Source organism: Saimiri boliviensis, chromosome X (assembly GCF_048565385.1).
Source record: "Saimiri boliviensis isolate mSaiBol1 chromosome X, mSaiBol1.pri, whole genome shotgun sequence".
NCBI classification, from domain to species: domain Eukaryota; kingdom Metazoa; phylum Chordata; class Mammalia; order Primates; family Cebidae; genus Saimiri; species Saimiri boliviensis.
Window position 1 is genome coordinate 5,974,975 of NC_133470.1, and position 19,732 is coordinate 5,994,706.

The window sequence follows — 19,732 nt, forward strand, 5'->3', positions numbered from 1 at the left end:
CAAGGATTTACATCTCAGTATAAATCCATCATGGCTAAATTCTTCATTCTTCTTCAAGTGTCCACACAATATCCAACATCCCGATGAAAAGTAAAAATATTAATCAGTTGAAAAGTAAAAATGTTGATCAGTTCCGTGTATCTACATGTTTGGCACCACAGACAAAACATGACTGCCAGAAGTTTTCCTTCTCCCTTTGACCTGATGCTCCAGTGTCACACTGATACAGCAAAGGAAAAAGATGGTGTTCTGGGAGAGGAGAAAAATGAAGCTAGTCCTATTTGTTGAGACATCTTATGGTTATGTGAGCACCAAAGAAAAAGAGACATACTTTACACAGTTCTATCACCAAAGGAAAAATTCAAGGAGGTATTTCCTTCTTGGTGTCCAATGACTGACTTACTCACACACCTCTCTTATCCCAGGCCACCACTATGCTCTGATAAATTGTCTGCATTGGGTTTTGGCTTTTCTCTTGTTTTGAGCCTGTTTTCCTATGTCTGTGTTTGAAATGAGTTCTAGAATCCCATCAGCAAGTCTAGTTTGGATGAGATCTGTCCTAGTTGTCCTTCCAAAAGTTGAAATTCATAAGCATCCCTTGATCTGTATGTGTCTGAGTTGTATTTTAGGTTGGTGCAAAAGTAATTGTGGTTTTTGCCATTACTTTTAATAGGGTTTAGAAGTCATTTAAGATCCTTCAAATCCTTTGTTCTGGGGACCAAGGTAGACTTGGGGTCTGACCAACAAAGTTGTTCTAGATTTCTGCTTTCCTAGGGAGCTGCTCAAGAAAATTAGGAAGGACCAATCTCTTTGCCTGATAGTCAACAGGACCTAGGGTGGAATCAGAGAACCAGGGTTAGATTGAAAGTGGATGACAGAGCCCAGCCTCACATACAGGTATCTGTTCTGACTCACCCAGTACTCAGTGTGTAGTTCACAACAACATAAATGCCTGCTTACAGCTGTAAAAATAAAAGAGAATATGGGTAAATAGCTGATTGGTATCTGTAGTTCGTTTGCAAGCAGCAAAAGTAAGCTGGTAGAGGGAAAACAGAAAAAGTAGAGATTCTCACAATTGGACTCAAAATGATTTTTTGGTTTGTTTGTTTGTTTGTTTGTTTTTGAGACAGAGTCTTATTCTGTCGCCAGGCGCCAGGCTGGAGTGCAATGGTACGATCTCGGCTCACTGCAATCTCCGCCTCCTGGGTTCAAGCAATTCTCCTGCCTCAGCCTCCCAAGTAGCTGGGACTACAGGCGCATACCACCACATCCAACTAATTTTTGCATTTTTTTAGTAGAGACGGGGTTTCACCATGTTGGTCAGGATGGTCTTGATCTCTTGACCTCAAGATCCACCCACCTTGGCCTCCCAAAGTGCTGGGATTACAGGCATGAGCCACCACGCCCGGCCAATGATTTTGTTTTAATTTGCAATATAAGACATGAGTTCCTTTAAAGATTTTACATAGGTAAGTAGATAGCTAGATAAATTGATAGATTACATAGATAAATAGACAGATTAGATGGATGGATGGATGGATGGATGGATGGATGGATGGATGGATGGATATCAAGACAGAGACAGATTTGCAACCTCTGAAAGAACCAAACCACTCTCATCTTCCTAATGCTGTCTTCCTCACCTGAAATGCACCCCCTTCACCCTTCCTACCTGCTCAGAGCCTATTCATCATTTAAGTCCTGGACTGATGAGCAAAGAGGAAGAACATAGTGACAACTCAGAAATAAGATTAAGTATCAGTACTTCTTTTAAATTACATAATTTCACTAAATAAATTCCTGCTGCTCCTCTATGGCTGTTATATGTCATTCTTAGCTATCTTTGACCTGGCCCATTCCATCATATCTTCCCTTCCATGCCATCCTCTAACCAAGACAACCTTTCCAATCAGGGTTGGTGATCACCTTGCTACAACATCCACCACCCTCACTTGCAAATGGGTGTCTCCAACAAAGGTACCACTGGATGGCTGCTAGGGTGGTGAAGAAAACACAGTTTTGAAGCCAGAATACCCCAGTTTTGGACATTAGCTTCTTTGTTTACCAACTCAGTGACTTCAGGCACATTATTTAATCTTTCAGGATCTCAAGTTCCTTAGATATAAAACATGAACCACGATAATAATTCCTACTTCATGGGGATGATGTGAGGCTTGAATGCAATCATTTATTTGAGCATCATACTGAGAAGTGTCAACCACTGTGAAGAGTCTGAAATTTTAGCAAACAAGCTAGCTTGCCTCAGATTCAGGGTTGCTGGCAGAAGACACGAAACTCCTGAGTCAGAGACAAATGACTCTACTACTCACAGCAGTATTAGCAGCCAGAGTACCATCAGTTAAGCCTATTCCCCAATCTCCAATTGACAAGAGGAAATGCAAAGGCCATTGTGACCCCTGCACACACAGTGCATTACATTATAGGAGAGAGAACTTGAATATTTTATAATAGGCAGTACACCTGCCTGATCTTTGCCCTAGAGAGAGATATTATCTCTATAATACTGCAGAGTAAGCAAACAAATCTGCTGCATGCTCTAGACAGAGACACTATCTCATCTCCCAAACTGTAATGGACATAAACACCCTTGAAAAGAGAGCCTGGAATAAAATAGGACATACTGAAACACAGAAAACCCTTGGAGAGTTATTAATATTTCCCAATAAGAAGTCAGCAGATCTCCACTCATTTTCCTTTCCTTGCTCTAGCCATTTCTCCTGCCTGGAATTTTCTCTTTCTTCCCTTTGCTGATCCAAAGTCTTTGCTTCAGTCTTCCTCAGACATTTGCCATGGTGGGACAAGAGGATCTGGTACAGTAGGAGATTCAGTAAGACTGGATGAACCGGGAGTACATTGAGAAAATCACCAGTAGCATCAAGAAAATTGCAGACTTTCTCAACTCATTTGATATGTCTTGTTCAAGATTTGTAACACTAAGGGAGAAATTGACAGCCCTTGAACAGAGAATAGAGTACATTGAAACATTGGTGACAAAAGGTGAGATGCTCACCTAGAACAGTGCCATGCTGCTGCTGGGAAGTTGCTTTACAGAACACATGCCACGTGAGAAAGGACCCAGCAGCCTTCAGCTCCTTCCTTTCCCCTTAAAGAGCAACAGGGCTTATTTTTTCTTTTTTCAAAAGTGTTGCCTTTGGGTTCCTTTGGTTTCTTCCATGTACATCTGAGGATGCAATGTAGTATGTGAGAAGTCAGAAGAACTCTTGAAAACAACATTAGGTATTTTTCCTTTCCAGTAACATTTTGTAGATCTACTTGTCAATGTATTTGAGACATTCACAGTCAAAAGCATGGGACCCTTTGTGAAAGTCCTGCCCACCCCTGTCTTTCCTTTCTCTCTCAGACTTTCTTTAAAGTTATCATTGCTTCTGTACTGCTTATATGAACAGTCTTTTCCTCCTCCACACCTTTGGTGAGAAGTGGGGGGCAGTCCTAGCCAAGACACTCATGCCCTGGCAATGTGACTACCAGAGAATGTTGTTGCTAACCCACCAGTTTCCTGTTGATTTGGGGAGGTCAAGGCCAGGCCCCCACTAGGCTTGAAGGAACATTTTCAGATGTTTCTTTCTGTCACTTGGGGTGTCTGTGCCTCTCAAATTTCCCTAATAAACTCCTCAACTTTATCTGATTGCTGTGATTATGGTAGAAATAGGACCTAGATAGGCATTCACTTATTCCATAGAAATGTAATATATGGAATTATTATTCCAACCAAACTTTCATATGTAGCTGTTTGATTCAAAGCCTAGGTGACTTGCCAGCCCAATCCCCCATGTTTGGACTTTCAGCTGATTAGTTCATCCTGGGAGTCATTTGGTCATTCAGCACATTTATCAAGTACTTACTATGTAGGTATGGTATACTCCAATAAAATATACAGTATTGAATCAGAAAAAAAAGTCTTTGTCTCATTCGAAGCACAAGTCAAATGTCCCTTCCTTGAGGAGCCTTTTCCAAACACTCCAGTCATTATAAATCCATTTGCAGAGTTCCTACTTCCATTTGTAGTCTGTCTTATAAAAACAAGTCATTCTTTGACTTGTTCAACACTTCTACTTTCTAAAATCTTTAAATTCAGGGCTGTATTATAAGGGGTTGTAGTAGATGCTACTTGTGTCCCATCTGTAGCCCCTTAGCCTATGAGTGGCTAGCTAACTGCCTGACTTCTCATCACCTGAGGGTTGTGCACTGCTTCTATGGACAGTCTTTTGTCTCCTCCACACCTTTGGTGGGAAATGGGGGCAGTCCTGGCCAAGACACCAGTCCTGGCAATGTGACTACCAGAGAATGTTGTTGCTAACCCACCAGTTTCCTGTTGATTTAGGGAGGTCAAGCCCAGGCCCCCACTAGGCTTGAAGGAACATTTTCAGTGACTGGAATGTACACCTGCAGGCCTGAAGAGCTAGGGAATTAAGCTCCACCCCCCAGTAGCCTTCAACCAATGGCAGATGGAAGCTGGTGTATCAATGCCCAAGCTCCTTTGTTCCTTGGGTAGGTGCATGCTCTACCCTGACTCCTAGAGTTCCTGTGAGGCCATAAGCTCCATTTACCCTCGGTGGAACCTGCTTGATGACAGACCCTTTGGTGGGTGCCCTCTCTTTCCTGTCTTGTTTTCCCCCTCGCCACCCAGTGTTTTCTGAGAAGACCAGCTCCCCCAGAACCTAGTTGCACTAAATTTCGATCTCAGGATCTTTTTCCAGGAAAATGCAAACTGAAAAGGGTACCAACAAAAGATTATCTGTGGACTACACTGAAATTATTAAATACTTGTTAATATATAGCTTTTACTCAAAATCACTATCATATAAATTATGAGGCATTAGGTCCAATTCCATCATAAATATTTGAAAATCATTCCTTATATTCCCAAAGAATAAATAATCATGATAGTACAGTTATACTATCACTGAAGTAATGTTTGGAGCTAAATGAATCTATGTGTCAAGGCAACAAAAATATCAGCAGCCAAGGAGATGCATTTGGCCCCAGAGTGCATCTGAAATGCTGCTTGACATCTGAGAATGACTTAGAAGTGCTCTTCCAGCAGTCCTGTGTGGGATGGGATGTGACCAGAGGGACTTTGAGAATATACATAGGACGGGCCGGGCGCAGTGGCTCAAGCCTGTAATCCCAGCACTTTGGGAGGCCGAGGCGGGTGGATCACGAGGTCAAGAGATCGAGACCATCCTGGTCAACATGGTGAAACCCCTTCTCTACTAAAAATACAAAACATTAGCTCGGCATGGTGGCGCGTGCCTGTAATCCCAGCTACTCGGGAGGCTGAGGCAGGAGAATTGCCTGAACCCAGGAGGCGGAGGTTGTGGTGAGCCGAGATCGCGCCATTGCACTCCAGCCTGGGTAGCAAGAGCGAAACTCCGTCTCAAAAAATAAAAATAAAAACTAAAGAGAGAGACAGAGAATATACATAGGACACTCAAGTGCTACAGAGAAGGTAGCAAAGGTCAACTGGTTCTTTTTCGAGGACTTTACTTGCTCCCGCTCCATCCCAACATATACCCTGAGCTTTTGATAACATGACATTCCGATAGGGAACTGCCCCCAGACCTATCATTGTGGCATGATTTGTAGCTTTTTTCTTTCTAGTAGTGAAAAGTGGATAGCTGGCTTTTCAGGTCACGAGCTGTGCTGTCATCCATGCTTGTAGCAGGAATAACAGGGGCATATTAACTGGGGTACATACATACCCCCTAAGGTGTGAGAGGAGTCATGGCTCTGGGGGAATTTAGGATGGGGCCCCTTTCCTGAAGGGATCAGAGCAACTCTAAAGGGAAACATAGCATCAAACATTTTAAAGGCATGATGATAAGCAACAAAAACACCTGCCACCAGGATTCTGCACAGGATTGTCATCTTTCCCCATCATGACTGGATTGACACCAGGTTGCTAGGCTATTTCTATCATCAAATACAAGACAGCATCTATTCAGTGAACAGGGAATGGAAGATAGCCTATGGATCCTTTCCCGACCATTGCCCTGCAACTCACAGGAATGCATGCTACTTGGCTACTGTAACCATTCAAGAACAGCTGCAGAAGGGGGCTTTGGCAGAGAAGCCAACTGTTTTGCCCTGCTCTCTTACTGAATGCACTAAAGCCACTCTTGCCATAATTAGTGCCCAAAGAGAAACTAAAGTAATAGGAAAGTGGAAGCTTCCTTGCTGAGACCTTAGGGATCGCTACTGAACTCTAGTGTTACTGAACTCCAGAAAGGATACGACTCACCTTGCTCTTTCAAAGGCAATCTGTCTCTGACACATCATCTAGGAGTTGTTTCTTTGATGTCTCCTGTGTTCTTTACTCTGTTCCATTTACCAAATGCATGCACACATGCACAAACCACACATACTTTATCTAAGAAAAGGCAGTTTTGAGGGATTTTTTTATCCTAGAAGTATTGACCGTTTTCAAGTTTACCTATAAAAATTAAGCAACCTAGTGTCAGTTTATCTAGAAAGACATAGAAAGCCATAGGAAAATAAATCAGTGGACCCAAAATACTATTACTATTACCATAAGGAATGTGAAATTTTAAAATAGGTAAATTCAAGCATGACCCATAAATCAGGGTCCACAGTGTACAAAACCAAAACCCTTCACACTGTGGATACTGGTTCAGGACAGGTGCACTCAAAGAGATTTGGGAAAAGTGAAGATGCCTAGGACATAGGAAAGCTACAAGGAAAGAGATCATTCTGGGGATGAAGCTAGCTGGAGAAAATGATAACTGCATTTAACAAGAATGTGGGTGTACTCTGCAAATAGTTACTATATTAAGGAATTTCAAAGTAAAGAGTAATTAAATATCAGCTTGAGTCTCATATCTGTGCTCAATCAAGAGGGGAAAAAGGTCCCTCAATCTCAGAACAGGATTCGCCTGAGAGGAAAACACATCCCGCTCTGAAGGAAAAATGTTTCCTTCTGCCATCACCATGCCCCAGTGGCAGAACTGAGTTTGAGGTTTGGAAGTCCTCATATCCAGCAGAGAGCCACTATATGATGGCCTTGTGCTGGCCCTCAGGCCTCCTAGGTACGTAAGAGTGCGTGGAGGAGAGGATGGATGGGGAGAAGCTAGTGGACCCCATGCAAACCACCCAAAGTCTCCTGTGTTCCAGGAAGAAAGCTTTCTCCCAACTCCATCCTGCACATGGTGATGTTAGCCTCTATTGCACTTTCAGGGTAAGGCATGCCTGTACCAAATCACCCCCATTTTTCTCCTTCACTCTAAAACTGGCACTGATGAGCTACTATTTGACTTAGCAGTGTAGCAGAGTTCCCAGCGAACTGCTTCAACCATCCCATCCATGTGGGTCTCTGTGGTCACTACTGGCTGATGTTCCCCAGGGCTATTTCCTCTCCTTTCTGGCGCCACAGGTGGACTATGTTTCCCGACCTCTCTTGCAGTCTCTTGTGGCTATGTCAAAAGAACAATAGTACAAGAGAAAGGTCAATGTGGAAGAGAATGTACCAGGGGATGGTTAAATGTTTGCTATTCTGAGCTTTAGTGGCACCACAAGGAAAGAGTGTTCTTTGGATGAAAATTCCAAGAGACATAAGAGGAATAAGCTTCACACAAGCTCACGTCAAATTCCAGTCCTGCCCCTGACCACTCAAAGTACATTGGGCATGTCACACTTTCTCATCATAAACATGAGGGAATTTCATCGGATGGGCTCCAAGTTTTATCCCAACATCGATACACCATGATGTATCTGTGGCTTGGTTATTCTTCCTAGCCACTAGCACATGGTTGCTATTTACTGTCCTAATAATTCAATCTCAGTTTGATTTTGCAGCACACTTTCACAGTGCCACATCTTTTCCAAGGTTCATCTGTATACACTGCCTTTCTTCCCATCCAACAGCTTGTAAAATGAGAAAAAAGGAAGCTGGCACCCCATTTAGAGATGGGGAAGCTAATGTGGTAAAACCAACAACCTACTCAGAATTATAAAATATTAGAGGCAGACCTGCAGTTAGAACTCCACTCTCCTGACTACTGGTTTTCTTCTAATTCCTGTTCACTATGTCACTTTCAGTTCCTGCAAAAAAAATGGTCACTAATGTTGCTTTATTAAATTAGTTCTTAAGCATTAATAATAAGGGGCACTGCAATTTATTCTATTCTCACTGTAAACATGTAAAATGATGCAAATGAAAAAAAAAAGACTTAAACTCCCAAAAATATGCTCCTGAAAACTTTATGAGGAACATAATTTAAATCATTTGGACAAAGCTTGCATTTACATGTATTATTCATAGAAGAGCTGGAGATGATGAAAGATTGGGGTTCACATTAAACTTATGTGTGATACAGGTCCCAACCAAAGTGCCACTTTTTTTTTCTACAAAAGAACAAAGTTCTTCATTTGGAAACATCAAAATAAACATATGTGAATAATCTCTCACATACTTCCAAGCCAATGGGCACGTCACTGGGTTATGCAAGGCACGTAATAATTTTCTATGGTAAATTACAAACCAAGAGCTTTGACTGATATCTTCTTTTTAACCAGTTATTAAGAAAACTTCTTTGCGCACTCATTAGGAAAGCTATAATAAAAAAGACAGTAATAAATGTTGGTCAGGATGTGGAGAAATTGGGACCCTAATAGATTGCTGCTGGTAGGAATATAAAATGGTGCAGCTGCTTTGGAAAAAGTCTGGCAGTTCCTCAAAAAGTTAAACATACAGTTACCATGGAACCCAAGTATCCCACTCCTAGATTTATACCCAGGAGAAATGAAAGCATATGTCCACACAAAACCTGTACACAAATGTTCATAGCAGTATTATTCATAATAGCCAAGAAGTGGAAACAGCCCAAATGTCCATGAACTGATGAATGAATAAACAAAATGTGGTCTAGCATACAGTAGAATACTATTTGTTAATAAAAAGAAGTGACATTCTGATCCATGTCACAGCCAGGGAGAACCCTGAAAACACGATGCTCAGTGAAAGAAGCCAGACACAGAAGACCACATATATATGATTCCATTTTGAGGAGAGGGGCAGAATAAGTAAATTCAGAGACAGAAAATAGGTTAGTGGTTGCCAGGGTTGGGAGAAGGGAGGAATGAGGCAAGCTCACGTCAAATTCCAGTCCTGCCCCTGGGGTCATGGGTCATGACCTAATGAGCATGGGATCATGGCTAATGAGCATGGGGTTTCTTTTTGGGGTGAGGAAGATATTCTGGAATTAGATTATGATCATGGTCGTGCATCTCTGTAAATAATAAATGTCAAATGCTTAGCACAATACCTAGCACAGGCTTGGCATTATAAGAGATAATATAATAGTAACTTCATTACAACAGTAACATAGTAATAACATTATTTTAATAATTTTATTGTAATTGCAGCTGTGAATAATCTCATGATCTTCAAGCATGAACAAAAAAACTCTTCCTGGTTTCTTTTCATTCAGATCAACCAAGTAGGGCCCACAGGCCAAATGTGACCCCATACCTGTTTTTATAGATGAAGTTTTATTGGCACTCATTCATACCTATTGGCCACATACTGCTATGGCTGCTCCAGTGCCACAAACGCATCATTGAATGGTTTCAACAAAGACAAATGCTTGAGGTGATGGATATCCCAATAACTCTGATATGATTATGACACAGCTCATGCTTGTACCAAAATAAATGTACCTCATGAATATATACAATTCATATTTATCCGTAATAATTCAATATAAAATATTTTAAGCCTAAATACTATCCGGACATATACAGAGTCATTTTGCTGATCACTGTATTCTAGGATAGTCAGAATATTATCATTTTCTTCCTGAGAGAGAACATATTACAATCCTTCAAGAGAAGCCAAGAAAATAACACATTCACTAAGACAGGGCATGGCTAGCACTCGCTAGGACTCACAGGGCTGGGCTTTGCTTCTGCCTGTTCCTTCTCCTCCATGCCCCTGCCCTTCCCCAGACACCATTGTCAGATATGCTCCCTCTCGGCCTGATAAGCAGGTGTTGGAAACACAGGAAGCCTCTGTGTAGGCTAACACTATCGAGGCTTGACTCTCCTAACTCATGTGGACAGTTAGGGTTTAAAAAACAATGTTGTTGGAGTACTGTGATCTGTCCCAGAATGCTGGCCATGGCTATATGATGTCAACCTGCATTCCAACTCCTACTGCTCCAAAAATGAAGCTAGTGTTCCATCAGTCCACATGAGTTAGTAGAGTAAAGCCTCAATAGCGCCATTAGCCTACTCAGAGCCTTCCTTGACTGTCTGTTATCCCAAGTGCCCATGTCAGAAACTGTTTTCCAAAAGTGACTTTCATGTGTCTCATGTCAGGGTTGTCACCTACCACCATAGAATGTTTCACTCTACTAACATACTGTGGGAATTGGCGCCCGTGTTTTTTAAGTTGACTAGGGTTTTTTGTTGTTGGTGGTGGTGGGTTGGTTTAATGAAGAAGAAGGAAGAGGACAGAGGAAAGACGGAAGAGAAAAGGAACAGTGACAAGGGAGGAAAGTAGGAATGGAGAAAGGAGAGAATCAGCGAGATTATTTCTTTACATGTCTGTCACCCTTTCCCTCATGGGGCTCCCACTGCCTGCCCAGTGAGATGTGCCACACTGCATGTAAAAGAGGAGCATTGAGACAAATGCATGTAAACTTTCTTAAAGAAACAAAAAGCAAGCGCAGAACAGAAGCTTTTTTGCCTTTTCCAAGGAACCAGACAATAACTCCAGACTATTGCATCAAAATCAAAGATGACTGCAGCTTCAAAGCTTCCTTGGAAGATCAAAGGCGAAGCATGAAGAAGGCAGGCAGGATCTCTGAGAGCAGGGGGAGGGGCCCTCTCGGCCCTTGTGGAGCTCCGTTTCAACAAACCAGAATCTCCTGTAAGTCAGTTCCCACGTTTAAAATCAGCCCTGAGCCTCGCAAAGGGAGCTGTAGGGAAAGCTTCTTCACAGAAACAAAAATGAGACATCTTAGCAATAACACAGAAATCAAACTCTCCTGGCAGAAAGCTTCCAGGCCAATTCCTTGCCCTAACTCCCTAAAAAGATTGTCTTGCCTCACAATTTCTTTTTTTTTTTTTTTTTTTTTTCATACTGAGCCTCGCTCTGTCACTCAGGCTGGAGTGCAGTGACACGATCATGGCTCACTGCAACCTCCGTCTCCTGGGTTCAAGAGATTCTCCTGCCTCAGCCTCCCATGTGGCTGGGACCACAGGTGCATGCCACCAAGCCAGGCTAATTTTTGTATTTTTAGTAGAGACAGGGTTTCACTATGTTGGCCAGGCTAGTCTCAAAATCTTGACCTCAAGTGATCCAGCTTGCCTCGGCCTCCTAAAGTGCTGGGATTACAGGCATGAGCCACTGTGCCCGGCCACCTCACATATTTTAAACTCAATTTTAATTGATTGCCTAAGAGTCCAATAATATATTCAGTTAGAGGGCAGTGCAATCATCTTAAACTCAATATATTTACCCTGGTTGCATTTTAAGACAGGACTTTGCTGCAACCTCCCCAAGTGCTGGAAAGAAGAATAAATATTAGCCCCACGTAGCTTAAATTCTTAGAATTTGACAACTGATTTCAGTATAATTGGTCAGAAATTTCCTCTACCTCTCTCTGCTGCTGTTATAAAATATTTCTCCCTTTAACTCATGTTTGCCAAAACACTTGTGCTGTGTAATTGCAGAGATATTCCTATAATATCCGAGTGTGGCAGTGGAATGGATTCCACATAATTAGTTGAACATAATTGAGCAATAATATGTAGTTATGGAGGAAATTTATTGGGCCTCGTACAAAGGAAAATTTCGAGAGCAGTGGTGTGTTGATTCCAAAGTAATTGTGCGAAGTGTCACCTACAGTAGTGACTCTGTCTTTTCTGCTTCAGAAACATCATTAACACCTACCTCTACAGCAACATCCTTGACACTGACCTTCTCTTTCTGCAGAGTGGCCTATTACAGAGTGGTCATAAGGGAACAAATCAGTAACTCTGAAGAACACAGGATGGTCTCTGGCACATAATATAGGTATCCAATAAAAAGTTGATTTGAAAATTACTTGTTAAAAAACTCACTGAAGCTGTTCTTTCATAGAGAAAACACAAGACACACGTATTTCTAATGTAACTATCTCCTTATCTGGATTTTTACTGTACGTAAAATAGCTGTTTTCGGCCGGGCGCGGTGGCTCAAGCCTGTAATCCCAGCACTTTGGGAGGCCGAGGCGGGTGGATCACGAGGTCAAGAGATCGAGACCATCCTGGTCGACATGGTGAAACCCCGTCTCTACTAAAGATACAAAAAATTAGCTGGGCATGGTGGCGCGTGCCTGTAATCCCAGCTACTCAGGAGGCTGAGGCAGGAGAATTGCCTGAACCCAGGAGGCAGAGGTTGCGGTGAGCCGAGATCGCACCATTGCACTCCAGCCTGGGTAACAAGAGCGAAACTCCGTCTCAAAAAAAAAAAAAAAAAAAAAAAAAATAGCTGTTTTCCACTGCCTTAGGGACTGTACAACTATATGCTTTTAAAAATAGCTACAGATAGCTGAGCAGTGCTTTCTAGCTGAAGAGAAAACATCATTATTAAAACCTAGGTCCAGATTCCGATGCCTATAAATGTTTTTCCAGTCATTTCCTACGCCTTGATTACTGTAGAATCCACAAGCCTAAGGCAACATTTGCACACACACACATGTGCACACACACTCATGCTGTAAATAGAAAATGCCAAAACCACCTTATAAAGTGTTTTCACTTGTTAATATCTTGAATCTTGTCAAATTACATCACGCCTTCCATTTCTTTCACACCTAAATGTCACCTACATCTATCTTTTGTCTGATTTGAAAAGATTGTGGAGGAAATTTACAAATCTATAAATAAGCAAATAAGGCTATATATAAGTGTTCCTTATTTTATTGATTGATTGTATACTGCTATACCCAAGCTATTTCTATTCAGTACACATGAGATGCCTAAAGCATTAACTTTTTCTGAAAATCTAAGCTGCCCCTAAATGTTTGATCCTGATGTTTGTTCCCCTGAAACAGGTTAACGAGTATTTAAAAAAAAAAAAACTGGCTGATTTTTAATGCAACCAGCTTCACAAAAACAGATGGTGTATGACCTGCCTAATTAGATAACACAGATAGAATCTCATTCCCTAAACAAAGCTGCCTCTTGAGCAAGCCTGCTACATATCACGTACCCCAGCCGTATAAATGAGTCTGCCAAGTAGGTTTTTCCCCCTGAATATCATCAATCATGTTATTTCTAGTTTCTTCTCTTGTCTCTTGTATGCCTCCAGGCTCTATCTTGCTGTTTATATCTACATTGACAAATATGAGAAAAGATGGGCAAATGTCAAAGTTTGACACTAACTTTTAACATTAAAATAGCTGAAAATTTGAAAAATTTCCCAAATGAACATTTTTCACTGTCAAGAAAGTCCATGGGGATATATTTGTTCTCCATACTATAGTCTTGTGTGGCTAAGAGGATGGATTTTGAATGACCACACCAAGATATCAAACCAACTCTTTAGTTCATTCCATCTCTCTGCATAAAAGCACACCCAAAGAGTTGCCTGAGATCAATCCCCCCATCAGGGTGGGATCCAGACATGCCTCCTTATTCTCCAAGATTATCTTATGGATAATTATTAGGCTGTGCCACCAAACCCATCCCCACCAAAACACACACATGCGTGCATACACACACACACACACATACATACATCTAATTTTCTGAAACAAGAAGGCCTAAACCAATGATGAGAAGAAGAAACATTTGTCAGCAGCACTTTTATAGACTACAGTCTTTGGTTCCTTTCATGTCTTTTTGGAAATAGCTAGAAATGAAGGTGGTGGGGGAGTCATTTCTGGGCCACTAAGCCCTTCAATAAGAATCTTGCATGACACAAAGAGAAACACTGGAAATACAGCCGAAGCAAGGATTTAATGGAATTTTTAGCTGAGGGCCGCAGGATATAGGTGTGCAGATTTATTTTTCCAGTTTTAATCTGGAAGAAAAGGAATATCTTGTTTTCCTCCATTGCTTAACATTGATGAATCCTTCTGTCTCCAAATTAATTTCCCTATTGAGACTGAGAGTGCACGGAAGGCATACAATTTGCTTTCATCCTTTTATCCCTGACTCTCAGGACAGTGCCAAGCAGAGAGGGTGCTTCATGATTGCTTTTTTCTATAAGTGTGGTGTTTACGGATCCCTTGGGATGCAACATGGCCTTCACAGTACATCCTTTTTACACACACACAAACACTGAGATCACTGCCCTCCTCCAGCTGCTGCTCTCAGTTACACAAACACTGAGATCCCTGCCTTCCTCCAGCTGCTGCTCTTATTTACACAAACATCGAGGTCACCGCCCTCCTCTAGTTATTGTTCCCTGGGCCATAAAATCATCCACGTTCGGGGTTTAATTTTACTAGGTAATAAAAATGGATTGCAATGCCTGTCTGGGGATGCAGTTTGACCCATTTTCTCAAGTCTCTGTAACTGTGTTCATCAAATTCATGCATGATCACCATTCAGTAATGTTCCACTAAGATCTGGGGAGGGAGCCACCACAGCAGTGTCAGTTTCCAAAGTTCCCCACATCTCAAAAACACAGACAGAACGAGCAGGTGGCAGCACCACACATGCGGCAGATTCACAGCAAAATCAGGTGAAGACCAACCTGCAAGGTTTGCAGTATCAGTGTCTGTATGGGAGGAAGCAGTGGAAGCATCAGGGATTCTGGCAGACCTGGAAACAGGAGAACCTGGAAACAGCCAATGGGCTTGTGCTGGAAAGCATAGTGGGCCCATGTGGGGACAGCAGTGGCAACCAAGAGGATTCTTGTTGAACTCAACAAGCATTCCTGCCAGTCTGAAGGGCAGGGGGGCTCTCTGGCCCCCACACACCCTTGGAGCTGACACCGGATTCCCTTCGAGGCAGGGCCCTCATACTGCAAGCAGAATCCAAGTGAGAAGGGCAGGGACAAGAGAAACAAAGGGAAGAGAATCTCCAGCAGACCATAATCTTGTGAAATCTACATACAGCCAACACAACAATGAGGTCAGGAAGATTAAAATGCTACTCAACACAACTACTTCTAGTGGTTTAGGAAAATTAACTTCCTGTAAAAATGAACAATGGAAAAGGATCATGCTTGAATCTGACTCAAATTTATTATAAGAAATGAAAGAAGGAAGAGAGTAACATCTCCACAGACAAGAAAAGCATGCCAGAAAATACATTTTTATAAATCACTTGAAAACTGTAATTTTCTGTTTCTAAGAGAGCTAAAAAATACTCATAGAAATGGCACAGAACATGAAAATACAACATAAATCAGAAACTGAAATACTCAGAGATCACAATGCAGAACTCAAGACAATGAGAAATAAGAAAAATAATCTTAGAAATAAAGAATAAACTAGAAAAAATATGGGAGAGAGTATATTAAAAGTGACAAGAAACATAAAAGCTACAAAAAGAAAGAAAATATAAAATTTAAAAAAAGTATTTGAAAGAAACTGACAAGTATTTAAATGAGCAAAGAACATTGAACATGTTGACAATAGAAATCCCTGAAAGAAATCCCAAACAGGGCAACAAGTAACAAAAACTACAATTCAAGAAAATGTTGCAAAATACAAATCTGAAATGACACAGGAAAAGGGCAACTGACATCCCTGAGACTACTGACTCAGAAAACTGACATGAAGATGTTATCTACTAAAATGTCTGAACTTTAAAGGAAAAGAATCCGTGGATTTATAGGCAAAAATAGAAGTGACACATACATAAATAAATTTATATCATTATCAGACTTGAACAGCAAGGCTTTTTTTTTTCCAGTAGAAAATGGAGCAATATATTTAAGACAGGGTCCCCAACCCCCCAGCTGTGGACCAGTACTGGTCCGTGGCCTACTAGGAACCAGGTTGCACAGCAGAAGGTGAGTGACAAGCGAGTGAGCATTACCACCTGAGCTCTGCTCCTGTCTGATCAGCGGCAGCATTAGATTCTCACAGGAGCACAAACTCTATTGTGAACTGTGCATGCAAGGGATCTAGGTTGCACGTTTCTTATGAGACTCTAATGCCTGATTATCTGAAGTGGAACAGTTTCATTCAAAAAAACCATCCCTCCCACCCCATCCCATTTGTAGAAAAATTGTCTTCTATGAAACCAGTCCCTAGTGCCAAAAAGGTTGGGGATTGCTGATTTAAGATACTCAAGGAAGGAAACCATAACCAAATTCATTATATTGAGTGAAATTGACCTTCAAGCACAAAGAACACAAACTTAAGGATGTAAGAAGTCAGGGAATGTTGTTCCCAAGAGCCCTTCCAAAGAAGTCTGCCAGACAATTAGTTACAGAAAACCAGAGTGACTGACTAGAGAGACACAGACCTAAGGCTGATGGTGAGAATTAAATTCATGACTTGTACACAAAAACTAACCTGGAGTTAAAAGGAAGACAGCATACATATAGTGACTACACTCAGACCATGTGAAAAACATGGGAAAAGACTGAGGACAGTCTTGTCCCATGGGGAAAGAGTGAGGACAACAGAGTGAAATTTTTTGAACTGTTTTTGGTAACCATTTTGGTGATGATAATGGTAGCATTTGTATCATTATTTTGAGACAGTTGTGTGTTGATGCAAGACAAAGCAAATTGGTAATTATACAATATTTTAATTCTAGCCTTTCCAATGTTCTGGAGAATATGGATCATTGGTGTGGGAACGGGAGATTAAAATTTCACATAGAGGTAAGTATTACTGTGAACTCATAAACTACTTTGCCTTAAAAAAATTTCCAGCTCTTTCCCCTGTAATTTCCTGGAAACAGTGGTTACCCAATGGCAATGAACAACCCTAGCACCAAGATTATGCGCTTGAAATATCATTTCCCAGTGAAATACACTAACGGAGTTTTGAGAAATGGCCAGTTTCTAGCCTGGAGCTAGAATATATACAAGATAACCTCAAAGATCTTATCATAGCAGCTATCAAGAAAGCCATCAATGACTACTCTGTATCAAAAGGACTCAAAAGCCAATAGGAAGAGACTCTCACTGACCATAATAGGACAAACTGAAGTTCAGTAATGATAAGAACTGCAATGGATTGAAACCTATCTGTTTAAAACCAGGAGTTTGTGATTAAATTTTTAAAAATTAATTGGTCCCTTACCGAGGATAATAAAAAATCAATCTATTATCTTAAAGACTGGTAAATAACACTAAAGAATTAAGCTTCTATCCTCCCTTTCTCACAGGAATTGCATCACTGAGTAACCACAGAGTGGATGAGAATTGACACCTAATAACATTATTATAGCTAATAAATGCAAACAACATGATAGAGTCAGAATATCACCATTTTGCAACTTCCAATGATTTAACAGATCTAGGCATTGTACGCTAACAGCTGCCAACATCACAAAATGAGTGCAACTTAGTTACCATTACAGCTCCTGAGAAAAAGACTCAACACTGCCTCATGCTGCCAGCAAACTGACTGTAAGTCTGGTCAAGCCTCTACATCCAGCTGCAGGAAATACAGAGAACACAGGAAAATATTCAGCTGCACCATGAATAAGCAATCACAAATGTCCAAATCACTTTGAGAAATTCAACAGGTCCAATGCCCTAGCTTTTTCAACAGATAAATTGTAAAGAACAGTAACAGTAGCATAAAGGAATGGAGGAAAATGTTGTATATTAAAAGACTTTAAAAGATCCAACTATACAAGTAGGCAGAACCTATATAGTGTCTAGGGATACATATCTTAGGGACAGAACTACACAGAAATTGCTATAAAAGTTAACATAGTGGGTACACAGCAAGATAGAAGGGATATGACTAGGATGGGGCACATGAAGGGGCTTCTACAGTGTCAGCCAATGTTCTTTCTTATGATGGGGTGATATTAACAAGGGTGCTTGCCATGTAGTCATAAATTAACCTATGTACTTTTTGTATAGTTTCATTTTTTTTTCTTTTTTTTTTTTTTTTTTTTGAGATAGGGTCTTCCTGTGTTGCCCAGGCTGGAGTGCAGTGGCACAATCATAGCTCACTGCAGCCTCTACCTCCTGGGCTCAAGCAATACTCTCAGCCTCTCGAGTAGCTGAGATTACAGGTGCATGCCACCATGCCCCAGCTGATTATTTTATTCTTATTCTTTAGAGGCAGGGTCTCACTGTGTTACCCAGGCTGGTCTCAAACTACTGACCTCAGGTAATCCTCAGCCTCCCAAAGTGTTGAGATTATAGGCTCAAGCCACCACAGTTAGCCAGTTTTGTATAGTGTTCTGTTGCTTTGTTTCATTTTACAGTGAAAAGCTTAAAAAGGTAGAAAATTAATAATGCTTCAAGTTATCAAAGAATAGGGACAATCATATAAAGGACAAAATTCAACAGGATAGCTGAAGCTCTGGAGAGAGGAGAGCATGGAGCTCCTAACTGCAGGAGTCAGGGCCAAGGACTCTGGGGTTCTGAGCATGGATGTGCTATTAAAGAGCTCAGATAGCCCAAGTCCTGAGCCAGGTCTGCTGGACTAAGAGGGAGCACCTGGCAATGACAAGAGAAGTCATTAAGGAAAGCACCATGATTCAGCTCCACAGGGATGGATCCCAAGACAGAAACCACCAGCCACGGACTGGTAGGCTGGAGAAAGAGAACTCCGCAGAAAGTCCCTACTATCTGGCTCCACGTCATCCATCATGAGACACCAGCAGTTTGTACGAGATAAAGATAGGCCGCAAGAAGAAAATAACTTTAAAAAAAGAAAGGACACTTTGGAAAATAAGGTCTTTTTTAAAAGAATGATAATAATTTTTCCCTGAAATACATGTTTCTGAAAACTTTTCCAGAGGAACCCAAGACCAACATCATTTTCTGGACCTGTTCTAAAATATTTTCACTTTCTTTTTCTCAGTTCAGATGATGTGCCTTATGGATCACCTTGGATTCTCTTGGCCTCTCGGTCCCCCAGTAGTCACTCCGGGTATGTAGTGGATCCATAAGTACAAAGGCTTCACCTGTGGTTGACAGAGTGGAGACATGGGTGGAGATAATGTTCTGAGGGGGCACAATGATATTTGTAAGAACTAAGTGCAGGAGGAATTCTCTTGATGCTATTGGAAGTTTTGCAAAAAATATATACAGGCTCAGGGTAGTTAACCACCAATTTATGAGACTCATCTCCAGCAATCATAGGGCAAGTAGATGATGGTGCTAAGAAGATCCAGGTTTTCATTTAACAGGTAGCAGAACTGCAAAAAAGACTGAACATGCAGCCTGACTTCTAAGTCAAAGCTAGAGCCCTGCTGAAAAAATGGATGAGACTCTAAGACACAGGAGGGTTTTTTACCAGGACCAGCCTGAGAATGGCAAGCCCCTTATATCCCCCCAGGCACTCTGAGCACCCAGAAGCAGCACTACTCCTCTGTGGCCAGAATAAACCCGCATCTCCTTGTTTGGAAACTTCAAAATGGCTACAACTGAAGTGGCTGTCTTATCAGATGATGCCATTCTCCTTTATATTGGCAGGTCACCAAAACCTCTCCAGAGTCCTCTGAGGCTCCCTCAGTCTGAGCCTCCACTCAGTCATCTGTATATTAGGGAGAGGCTGGGCTTCTTCTCAAAGTTACCAAAGTGGAG

At 41.4% G+C, this 19,732-nt stretch overlaps 1 pseudogene; it reads left to right on the plus strand.

Moving 5' to 3' along the window:
* The first annotated feature begins 2,810 nt into the window (after positions 1 to 2,810).
* LOC101027782 (putative protein BRICK1 pseudogene) lies at positions 2,811 to 3,109 on the plus strand (annotated as a pseudogene).
* The last annotated feature ends 16,623 nt before the right edge of the window (positions 3,110 to 19,732 follow it).